Source organism: Puntigrus tetrazona, chromosome 11 (genome assembly GCF_018831695.1).
Source record: "Puntigrus tetrazona isolate hp1 chromosome 11, ASM1883169v1, whole genome shotgun sequence".
NCBI classification, from domain to species: domain Eukaryota; kingdom Metazoa; phylum Chordata; class Actinopteri; order Cypriniformes; family Cyprinidae; genus Puntigrus; species Puntigrus tetrazona.
Genome location: NC_056709.1, coordinates 5,318,519 through 5,331,218, shown reverse-complemented (window position 1 = coordinate 5,331,218; position 12,700 = coordinate 5,318,519). Strand labels below are relative to the sequence as shown.

Here is a 12,700-nt window from a genome sequence, read left to right as displayed (position 1 = left end):
TGTGTTTGTATTTATATATACATAGTAAATATACAGTATACATATTATGTAAGCAAAAGCTTAAATATAATATAATAGCAATATAATATACTATTAAAACTTAATAAATACAACTTGAAATTAGAATTGTGTTTTGTTCAAAGATAAGCTGAAAACTCGTTATACATGAGTGCTCGTCCTCAATCTGGTGACGGCATCACGCCTGCAGAAGCACTGGAAGGAGTCACGCTTGTTCTGACATACACGGTGGATCACATCCTCCGCTTAAGTGCCAAACACTCGCTATATCTGTAATCTCACATGTCTGGATCTAGATTCTGAAATCATTGAAAATGTTTTTTTCTCTTTCTATCTCTGTAAGGCTTTGTACCAACACTGCTGTTACAAATCTATCAAAGCGTTCAGTCGATATCCAGCGGTACAGTAAATATCTATAACCTCCGATAGTCGAGCAGTCGTGCTCACAACAGAGCCGCTGGCTTCACACTCATTTATATCTGAAAGGTAAGAACATGCATGTCGTTACCTCAGCATGGTTACTGTGACTGAAACTGGAAAATGGTTACATTAGTTTTTTTTACCAATGCAGGTCTCTGCCGACATCCAGCTGGTGTGTCCTTTGGTTACAGCTACACACAGGTCCACTGCTTGAATGTTCATAGTGATGAGAATAACCTACCATTATTATGATCACAGCTGTTTACAATCTCCATCTCTATACCTGTGAAAAGTGAAAAACACACCACATTTGAAATGAAAGGGAAACTAATTTCATTGATTGAAAAATGTTTGTACTCCCAAAGAAAATCTTACTAAAAAAGCATTTTTAAATAGAATCAACTTCAAATTGACCAGTTTATACTTTGTAAATGACGCTGCACCTAAGTAATACTTCTGAAATATATACTGCTATTCATTTATGTATGTGTGTAAATATGAAAATATGATATATGATATATGGTGTTTATACAATTATACAATAAGTTATTCTCTGCTACTTCTGTTTTTTTTTTTTCCATTAGATATACAAGATAATTTCTTGAACATTCTCTTTTGTTTACTGTTGCTATTAGAAATTTTTTTAGCAGTACTGCATTTAGGAAACTTGCTTCTAAAATTTTTTATAAAATCAATAAGGTAATTCTCGAGACAGTGCTATTGGGAATAAAAAATAATGACTGAAGGGCAATCTAGGCATGACACGACTTGATTTATTAATACACAGAACAGCTTGTTTATCATTTCCAGTATGTTCATAATAATAAACTTATACTATAACTTTTTTTATTTTAAACTTTATTTTGTTATATGAAATTACTGAGGCCAAAAAAACTGTTTACTTTTAAAATGATATTTTTGGCTGCGCATTGCGGTTTTATTGGAAAGTTTTTAAATATATTGTTATATTGCAATAATTTCTACATTCACCAAATTAATGTAAAACTAAATAAAGACAGTATATTTTTTGATTTATTTAATGCCACTTTTATGTCTAAACGACTTTTGGTAACTTGGCTGGCTTAACTGATGACATAAAAGGAAATATTTCATGTTTCAGGTTTCTTTGAAAAGACTTGTTTATGTGTTGCAGGCGACTGACAGATATCAAGTCTCAGGGATCATACTCACGACAGCACTGCTTGCCGTCAACACCCAGCTCATACGCAGAGGGACACACACACATGAACGATCCTCTGGTATTACGACAACCATGAGCTTAGTCCGCCTGGCCCGCCTTGACACTCACAACATCTGATGCAAAGACAACACACATAAAAACATATGCACAAGCTTTCATGGCTTTAAAGATCACTTCTGAGTATGAAGTCATGATTAATATGGCTGGCTACATTAATGACATGTGCTTATTCTATAAGCATCTGACACAAAACTCTATAATCTCACACCAAATATACTGTAGCTCATAATCCTGTGTACATTTTAGTTTCAAGGTGGTCTGGCTATCTTCTAGCTAGGTTGATAAAACTCCTGATGACATCCACACAGCGGTCTGATCTCCATCCCTATGTACCCTGAGAACAACACCATTTTTTCTCGGTACACGGATTCTCCGCTGACATTGGCCAAGAAATACACTGGGTGGGGCTTCTATTATTAATGAGATTAAGGGGAGGTTGTTGGCACTATGGGTTAACAGAACTCACAGAAATTCCAAGCAAAAAAACTTACTTACTTAAAAACTCAAAAAAAAATGTATTAATCTCTTTTTTGCTTCGTGATTGCAATAATTTTAAAGAATGTTTTAAAACAGGTAATATATGTGAAATATATATATAATGGGGCCAGCATTTCACTTTTTATGCTATATATATATATATATATATTATTGGCAGTATCTGTTATACTGCTATTCATTTATACATTTAAGAAAAAAACATGAAAATACATTTATAAATTTTGTAAGGGTTCCCTTTCTGAAGAAGATAGTCGGGTTTATAATGCACGCTTCGGGTCTTTCCTGCGCTTTTGAAAAATCACTTTTTTATTAATTTATTAATCTTGCGTTTTCAATTCTAAGTCTGACCCTTCACATGATTCCAATCTTTCGTGATTTAGTTATATTATATTTAAATGTAAACTGCTGATAATTTAGTTGTGATTAAATTTGGATCATTAATTAACTATAATACTCTAGTTTCCATTTCTATCGCTCATTAGAGTTCTGGGTCACTTAGAGACTCTGTTTGGCCAGAATAGACGATGCATACATCTGGACTAGTCCAGGTCTTAGCATAAGCAATTTACAGATCGGCTTTTACCTTAATGCAAGTTTATATCCCCAATAGACTCAAAAAGAGTAATTTTTTATGCAATCCCTAAGAAATAGCATGCTAAGCCAGTTTGGGTGACCAAACATCAAGGTCTCAAAACATGCCCTCGCTCCGCTCCATTGATCATTGATCTGACTCACCCTAGCATGCTAACACAATGGAAAACCTCAGAAGTCACTAACCTACTAGAAAAAATGATTTCAGATACATATAATCAACTAAGATTAAGGTTTTATTTTGCTAGGCAAGAATATTTTCCAAATTGGTTTAATTCATAAACATTTGCACAACTTATCAGCAGTTAATAAAAAAACAAAGATAAAGCAAGATAAACATATAAAACTAATTATAAAAGTATTTGTTAAAAGGTCATCATACTTAATCTTTAGAAATATATAGTGGCTGATCTAAGGCAGAATCACTTTGTTATGTTTTATTAGTTTACTTAAATACTAAATTACGAGATCATAAATTCCTGTTGTAAAAACTCTTTTGGTGTTTAGGGTTCTGCAACTAGGGTCACACTGGTACATTTTTCAGAGACCTCTTATGAGGATGCATATACTCCTTCTCCACAGAACACAGTTCTACAAAAGCTTTAATTTTCCTATAGTATAAGTGATTTCTGTAAATTGAGACTACTCAACAAATTGCACTGAGACCTTCTAACAGAGAACAAACATGAAGTTCATAAGACACATGGGCATATAATGCCTTATTCTGAATGGAACTCTGCCAAGGTCTTTGGGCAGAAGGAGGGGGAGGCAGGGAAGGGCAGAGGTGAAGAGGTGCTGCGAAACAACAGGGAGAAAGGGGTGTTGTCTGATATCTTTTAAAGTCTTTTGTTCCTTGATATCCCTTCAGATTAGTCTTATTGCATGGCAGTTTTTGATTTAGCTCCTTAAATTTTCTGGGCTTGATAAAATGTTGCATTTATTTTTAAAACAATATAAATGTGTTATACACACACACACACACACACACTACTATTATAATATTACATACATATATTGCTGTAGTATATGTTATATTATCCAGCTGCCTGAATAACTCTCTAACATACTTTGTGTTTAATGTTCTGTCCATCCAACAGCTGCAGTGAAATGATCTGTTCAAAGCCAAATAATTACACTTTGCAGAAACAGAATGGCAGAAATTATTTTTGCAATCATGATCCTTCATATTCAATGCAAAGAAATGTCTGTGTTCAACTCCAGACTTGACCCTGTGAGACGGTAGACACAAAGATACATGTCCCCAGCTGAAGCTACTAGTTTGATATTATGTCATCAAGTGAAACAAAGGGCATCCCAGACAAAATTGTATTTCCAATCAACTTTGAGTAGTTTTTGTGATTCTTTTTGGGAACTTCAAGGGGAAGAAAAATTTCAGCTTGAGATACTTAACAATAAGATTAAAAATAATGTTTTATATAACTTATAGAGTTAATTAGACTAGTTATCTGCAACTGGGAATAGAGCTACTAAGTATGTTAGTGTCCATGGTGTTTGCTGTGTGTAGTCAAGTTTTATCTTTATTCATTGTTAGTACAAATTAAATCTATTAAAACAAAATAAAATATAATTTATCTCATCTCATATTTATAAACAAACTAAATTACTTTGTGCTAAATGTCAAAAGGTACAAAATTTTCAAATTATATTGACTTAATCATAAAATATATTGTCAAAGTTGTTTTTAATTGCAAACATTCTCCCCAGTCTTATTACTTTGATAATGCGTTTGACATAATTGTAATTTTAGAAAAGGATATTTGTGTAATTTTTTCTTTCTTTTTTAAGTTGCACTAGTGTGGCTTTCCAAAACTTGTACAGAATTATGGTAATTTTTATGGCTTTGTCCATTTTGAGTTTAGATTGTTATACTGAAAGAGGAATGAAAACTGCTTAAATTTATAGTCAGGTTTCACAGAAAAGAAAGAAAAATTTAATGTACCAATTATGACTACATGTATGATGTTTTGTCCATTAGGCTTCAAAGATACTATGTTTGTTCTGGAGGAAAGTGATGCAGAAAAGCTTTGAATACATTCACCATTTGTGTTCACTGGTGGTTAAAGTGTGCTTAAAACATGAGACAAAATAAATGACTGTTAATGGAATATACACCTCACTTTCTTTAAAGAAACATTTATCATTGGTTTTGAAGATGAATTGAAAGAGGTTCCATAATAACAAAGCAGTATAAAATAAGTATCATTAGCTTGTAAATACATTCAGTCTGTCTCCGTCTGTGCTTTGTATTTTAATTTAGCTCAATCCCACAACTGGGTGATTTTTGGGCGTTCTTTACGTTCATGCTACCATCTTAAATCTGTATGTTCATGGAAACTACGGAACATCAGTGTATTGCTACCTACATTTGCAGTGCTTCCATCCACGTCGAGTCTGTAAACGAGGTCGGCAGTGGCACTGAAATGACCTACATCTGCTGATGCAGAAATGCTTCACAGCCACCGCCCCAACGCTGCAAGAACGGATGGCTAAACACATATGACAGAAAGACATACAGGTGGGAGAGCATTCTGAGAAGACAATACTGGCTGTTATTAATAGTTTAAAGATTAAACAAGTCATAATAGCGAAAGATTCTTGAAGTATTCATGAAGTGTTTGACTCTAGTAGACCAGAGTTTAAATGACTCGCTGCAGAAACATCAATGACTCACCAACTAAAACATGAATGAAGGAATTCAGCTGAAATCACTTTAAACTTCTCTAATTATAAATCATCTCTCAGGCAGTTATACTGCAGAGGATCTATGCCAGACATGCAATTTATTCTGTGGGGCCAGTATTCTACTTCTATCCTCTGTCCTTCTGTGTGTCTGATTAGCTGTCTGTCATTCTTTATCTGGCTTTATCTTTTAGAGGAGGACTGTACTGTACAAAACATTATGTTAGTTAAATCAAAAATTGTATGTTTTGCAATTACAGTTTTTTTCTCAATTGCTTTAGCCCAATTCCTGAATGAAATTTTTTTAATTTTTCTGTAAAACAATAAGTTCAGATCTCTAAACACCATTCTTGTTCACATCAGATTAGAATTTCTTATTGATTTGAGCAAATTGCAAATGCTTTGGCACATGCAAACAGTAAGTACAATTGTCTTACTTTTTGTACAAAAATTAATTGGTATATGGCTTAAGTTGATCAAAACTGATCAGACGAATTCCTCACTTTAACTGTCAACCTCATAACTTTCTAACTTTTCATTGTGTAAGCCATATCACACTCAAAACGCATCCATTCATATAAGAAAGGCATAGTTGATACATGTATATTCTATATCTGTCATTGACATTGTTTGTAATGTCTGATACTTGGCTAATGACCTCTAATTGCAACATTAATTTGAATCAACTAATCAACCAATTAATCTGAATCCATGTAACCTATCAAGTTTGGGGATATATGTAGATTGCCTACAGTACAATCACTACCATTTTTTTTTTTTTTTTTGGAAAAATGGGAGGACTTCTACAACCCTGAACTGCAGGACCACAAGATCAGATGTCTCTGCTTGAATGCCATGAAGCTGCATGTGAGGACATCACAGCTGATCATTGCAGGGGATGGGTGATGGTATCTCACATGAGATTTTTTCCCGTGCATTGTAAATGGAAACATCAGATGTGATGTTGATGAAAATCTTTGGCCTGACCTGCTAACAAGAGCGACAGGATGTCCACCAAGAATAATTTTTTTCTTCTTTCCTATGGTGTTATTCTCATTTGTGGTAACGTAAGACATCTGAAATGTGCTGGTAATTGGACGAAAGATTGGACACATGTAGTGTGCATTACAAAAATAAATGTACTGTATAAATAGCAAATGTTCATATGTTTCTTTTTTCTATGTACTATTGACTGCTCTCATTAAATATTTGGCTTTGTTTGTTTTGTTTGTTTTAATAAAACTTCCAATTTCATGGTTGAGTGCTATGGTGAAAAATAGCTAAACATTTTGACTCAGCTGTTGGCTCACACAATGACAAAATATTTTTATATTTTGGTGGCTCAATAAATGATCACATAAGATAATTACAGGTTTTGGGGCTATGAATGAAAAGTTTTGGGTGACTAACTACATTTTGTGTGTGACATGCAATAGAGTTCTGGTTCCAGCAAACAGTTTTGACATTTGCACTAACAGTTTAGAGAAAGTTAAGACTGCTTTGAAAAATGTGCCAGCAATTGAGAAAACTAAATGGATGGATAGGATGGGTGAGTAGAGCAATAAACTGATGGATGGACTGATAAAGAGATGGATGGATGGAATAGAATGATGGAGCTGATAAATTGGATGGATGGATGGATGGAAGGATGGATAGATGGAAACAATGATAGAGTGATGGAATGGACTGACGGTAGAATGACGGGGTGGATGATCAATGATGAAAAAGATGGATAGATTGACAGAACTAGCAGCAGTATGGATAAAACATAGAGGATGGATGGATGGATGGATGGATGGATAGAATAACAGAGCGGTGGGATGGAGGATGGATAGAATGATGGATGCATGGAAATAACAAAGTAAATGAATGATAGATAGGATGTAAATGATAAAGCAATGGATAGAAATGACAGAACGTGGATGGATAGATGGATGGAACAATAGAGTGCCGGCGATGGATGGATGGATTGAAAGGCAGAGTGATGGATGGCATGGAACAATAAAGCAATGAATGGAAAGATGTAATGTAATGTTAGCATCTATGCTAATATTAGTCTGTTTATTCTTATTCTGTTTCTCTGTTCCACTGTGAACACCTATGATGCTGGTATCACAGACAGATCTCGGAACTGTATATATATACACAATAAGTCCTGACATAGCCGTGTTTAAAACTGGAACTGGAAAGCAAATGGTGGTCATCTGACAGAGGAGAACTGGGCCTGGAAATTAAATGTTGGCCGTCTGACAAAAAGAACTGGCCTCAAACTGAGTCTGGTTCCTCCCAAGATTTTTTTTTTTCTACATTCTGGTACAGATGGGATTTTGGTTCTCTGCTTTGTCGCTCTGGCTTGCTTAGTTAGGATTATTGATTATAGATAGATATTGATTATCATTGATTTGATTACAGACTGTCTCTGCATTTACTGGGAAATAGCGTTTAATCTCCTATATATATATGTAAGCTATTATATATTACTATCATATTATTCAACTGTTCAGTGCTTTGCACAATCTGCACTTTAAAAGTGCTATATAAATAAAAGTGATTGATTGATTGAATAATGGATTGATGGAACGATAGCAAATGTAAGGGATGAAATGATGGAGTGATGAACTTGATGGAAATAATATAGAGGGGCCGGATAGATGGATGATAGATAGATCATTGACACAGTAAATTATAGTTTTAATGGTCCTAAAAACAGGCTTCATCGCATTTCTACCCAGATTTGATTTCTAGGTTTAGTGGTGAAACATGAGTCCGGTCCGGCTGTTTTACTCAATGCATGCGTCTGGCTCCACGCAGTCGAAATCCTGCATTACACTGGCAGTTATAGGGGAACCCTGGTGTTCACACTTGTGCTGGCAGCCGCTGTTATGCACCTGGCATTCACAACATCTACGAAGAATACATAAACAACAATTTAATATCAGTTATGAAACATCTATCAGATCTTGAAGTTATGGTCTGGCACCTGTAATTTCGTTAATTTAATTACTAGACACAAAATCAGTAAGTCCAAAATCAATACAGAAAAACATCTGACATCAGGAGCAAATAAATAAACTACACCCCTGTTGTAAAAACTAATACAGGAGATTGGCAAACAAATCCAAGAGAAGTAGCCATTTGTTTCGAGAAGTAGCATTATTGTGTACTCTCACAATAAAGAACAAAACTACAAAAAAATGAGCATGGTCTACGGTTCACTGAAATGCTGCAGGTTCTCAAACAGTTTTGTTGCTTTTAAAGCCAAACTGCCCATTGAGACTGTGCTAATAGAGCTGAGAATATCACAGTCTGTTGAGAAAGGCACTGTTACTACTTTAGATCAGCTATGACAGACATGCCCACTGGAGCAGCTACACATTAAACTGAATTGTTCTTCCCATGTCACTTGACTTTTAAGTGAGTCCAAACAAAAGAAATAGGAATCAAACAGAAAAAGGAAAATTTCTGCTTCCTTGCTTTCAATCAATAGATATTTTTTATTTCATTTTAATGTTCTAAAAATAATTTTAAAAAGATTAATCTCTATGTATTATTTGCATTTCTTTGTAATTATTTAAAAATCGTATAGATTTAATACTTGTATTTTCACATTTAGAAATTCTCTGAGTAAACTTCATAAATATTTACAAAAAGTAAATAGATTGAATAATTTTACCACAGTGCATGATGGTTGTGTATACACACTCCTGACATGTAATTCTGTGTAAAAGTGAAATTTGCATAGTAGGTCCCTTTTAGCTAAATAAGCAAAATAAATTATGTGTATCAACTTCATAAGCAAATACTTACTTCCACACTTTCAAAATGTGAGTAGCTTTATCTTGAGAAATTATTTGAAAGAAGCTTTTCAGCAATTTAACTACGTTTCCTATTTTTGACTATAAAGATCTACAGACTGCGTGTGACACCTGAGGGTATCCTCTCCTGCTAAGAGTGAAAAATCCTAAAAATCACCAGTCAAAACTGGTCTACATCCATACGATCTCACAGCAGGTCTCTTTAGCATGTACACTGCTTTCTTTCCAAATAAAACCTGCAAGACTTCGCCAAATACATGCAACAACTCCAAAAATCAACAAATGAGCTGAAGCTGAGCGACCTTTGACCCTCTAAAAGAGCACTAATGACTCTAGCTTTGTGTTTCTGTCACCTCGTGAACATCACCGTATGAGATATTTTCATTATTGGTTTTCATTACAGTAGTTATTATCTAATAGAGCCAAATGGTAGTTTTCACAAATATTCATGTGCAATTTTGATCAAATAAGGCTACACAAAAATCTTTAGTTGAAGTTTGACTAAAGAAGTTATTATATCTGGTAACAATCTTGTTATATACTTCATTAGCTGAACTCAATTCTTGAATCTATGCAGTATTCATGGTACTATAGGATAGCTGGTACTAAACAGTACATGTGTCATCTGGTAATGGGAACCAGCCAGTTGTTTACCTATGGAATCTTAAGTGCTGACTGAGATGTTAGGAGGCTCCAATAATCACAAAGCATGATAATGTATAACCTCCTGCAAAGCATGATAATGTTTTGTTTAAACTTTTGTTGCAAACATTTAAATAGGTCACTGATTTATTTGCATTATTGAAAATTGTACACATTTTTGGACTAACTGTGCTGGCTCTAATAGCAAGAAAATATGAAATACAAAATTAAATTTAAATAATTTGTAAGGCTTAATGGGAGTATGCATGCATTAAAATAAACATTTTAATGAGAAGAAAACAATTTACTTTTTATTTTTATATATATTTCATTATACTGAAAATATCAGCATGCAAAAGAACACAGGAATCATATTGTATATAAATACACAAAAGTATATATTTGCTAGAAAATATTTATACATGTATATATTTATTTTTATATTATTTATGCTATATAAATTATTTAATATACTTTTTTTTCTTAAATACATGCATGTGTGTGTATTTACATGATACATAATAAATAAAACACAGTACACACACACACACACACTATATTGCCTTTTGACTTGCACTAAGGAACTTAAGTGACATCCTCATCTCTAATCCAAATGGGTTTAATATGATGTCGGTCCACTTCTTGCAGCTGGCAACTTCTTCTGCTCTAGAGTCCAGTGGCAGTGTGCTTTACACCACTGCATTCACGCTTTGCATTACAGTTGGTGATGTTTGGCTTCTGATGCAGCTGCTCAGCCATGGAATCCATGAATCTCTCTGCGCACTGTTTTGAGCTGATGAAGGCCACATGAAGTTTGAGGTCTGTAGCGATTGACTCTGGGTAGAAAGTATATGACCCTTTCCACACTATGCGGCTCAAAATCCGCTTGGACCCTAATCTGTCAGGTTACGTGGCCTACCACTTGTAGCTGAGTTGCTCTCATTCCCAAAAAGTCACTTTCTTATAATTGACTTTTATACACCTCTGCCATGGAGTGATTGGAACACCCGATTCCAATTATTTGAAGGGTGTGGAGCGAATATGCTTGGCAATATAGTGTATATATGCACAAAAACTTTTTCTTTTAATACAATTAATCATGATTAATCATTTGTCAGCACTAATAAAAAAGTTCTATATGCCTTGCAGAATCAGCAAATGTTAATTATTATACCAAAAATAAGAGGAATCATACAAAATTATTTATAACTGTCCTGAATAAGATATTTTATAAAGATTTCACTACTTACACTTATCTACTTATTTGTTTTGGCTGTCCAAAAGTTCACTATTTAGTTAAACTGCATGCGGTTGTTCCAGAAAAATCCTCCAGGTCCCAATCAGGCATGATTTTAAGATCTAATCTTTTACAATGACAGCAAATGGAGGACTCATACGCAACTTATACACAGAGGGTTTCAAACACTGATGCTCCAAAAAGAAAACAAAGCATTAAGAGCTGAACTTTCTAAATTTGAAAGATTAAGGTTAATACTATATTCTTTTGGGAAAAAAAAAGTATCTTTTGTAACTTCTGAATATGCAGTACTAAGAGGAAAAATTTGATTTTTAAAACAATTTTTAAAATAATTGACACACCTGCACCTTATATAGAGAGCACATCTGAGCATAGTTTGAGACAAATAGAGATCTTTACAGAATATTTGAAGAGATATGTAAACCCTTCCATTGACTTGTCGTCTTCTAAACAATTTGCTGATTTTCTTTCCAATGCTAAGTACATCAAACAAACCTGGAACTGAACTGACTTTCTGAACAGTCTCTTTTGATATTTAAATACCCACTGATGTGGCATCTTTCAACAAATCACCCCAAATTCTGAAAGCACAAGCAACAGCAGTCAGCCAAAACACAACGTTCACCAATTGCTGCAGTCCTCTGAACTTCAGTGTCTGGCTTGACTTTTCAAAGGTTAGTTCTGGTTCATCCACGCTGGAATAATACTTCAACTATGCATGCTGATTCTGAGCCACTGATTCATGCCTGTGCCAAAAGTGTCTCCAGCCAGGAAAGCTGGCAGACCAGAGCTAACTTTCCATCTACACTGCTGTTTGGTTTAGGTTTCAATTAAATCACCAAGAAATGTTTCCCACATTGGTAAAAGCATTTGGTTTGGCTTCTATTGGATGCTCTGGAATCAGTGTTTATAGACTGAATAGCTAGAGGCAAGCTAGCGCTGTGTCAGTGGAAGAAGTTCCTGATGACAGACAACCTTATACTGTTACACTGGGACTTTTCAACTGGAACATTTTCAAACATGAAAATGATTACTGATGCTTGCTAACCATTTTACTAATTGAGAAATCAAAATATTGTTGGCAAGAAAGAACTTGTATGTATTTTAATTTCCTAAGAACAAAGATAAAAATACATAGTTAGGTATAATGCATTACTAAGTAAATAACTACTGTCATTTAGTTACTTTTGAACTTAAATGCATGCCGTGTACAACTGAACTTTAGCATGAACTTTTTTACAAAACTGTTATACTTAAAGCCTGCTAAACTGAAACAAATCATTTCTGATTAAATGCACTTTAATTGTGCAAAAAAGTAAGTGCTGAAATCCAACTAAAAATATACTGATTGCGCTAAAAAGTGAAACTATTGCAAGTATACTTAATTTAAAGAAATTATATTATTTATTTAATGTAATATATTATTTATATTAAAGACCAGTCCTTGTCAATAGTAACATTAAAGCACATTTAGGCTTAATATTAAAAAATTGAGAA

The 12,700-nt window shown here is 34.1% G+C and overlaps 1 protein-coding gene across 1 annotated transcript in view; it reads right to left on the bottom strand.

Annotated features, from left to right (window-relative positions):
- Nucleotides 1-12,700, bottom strand: part of megf6b (multiple EGF-like-domains 6b) — a 60,394-nt gene that overhangs the window by 15,614 nt on the left and 32,080 nt on the right.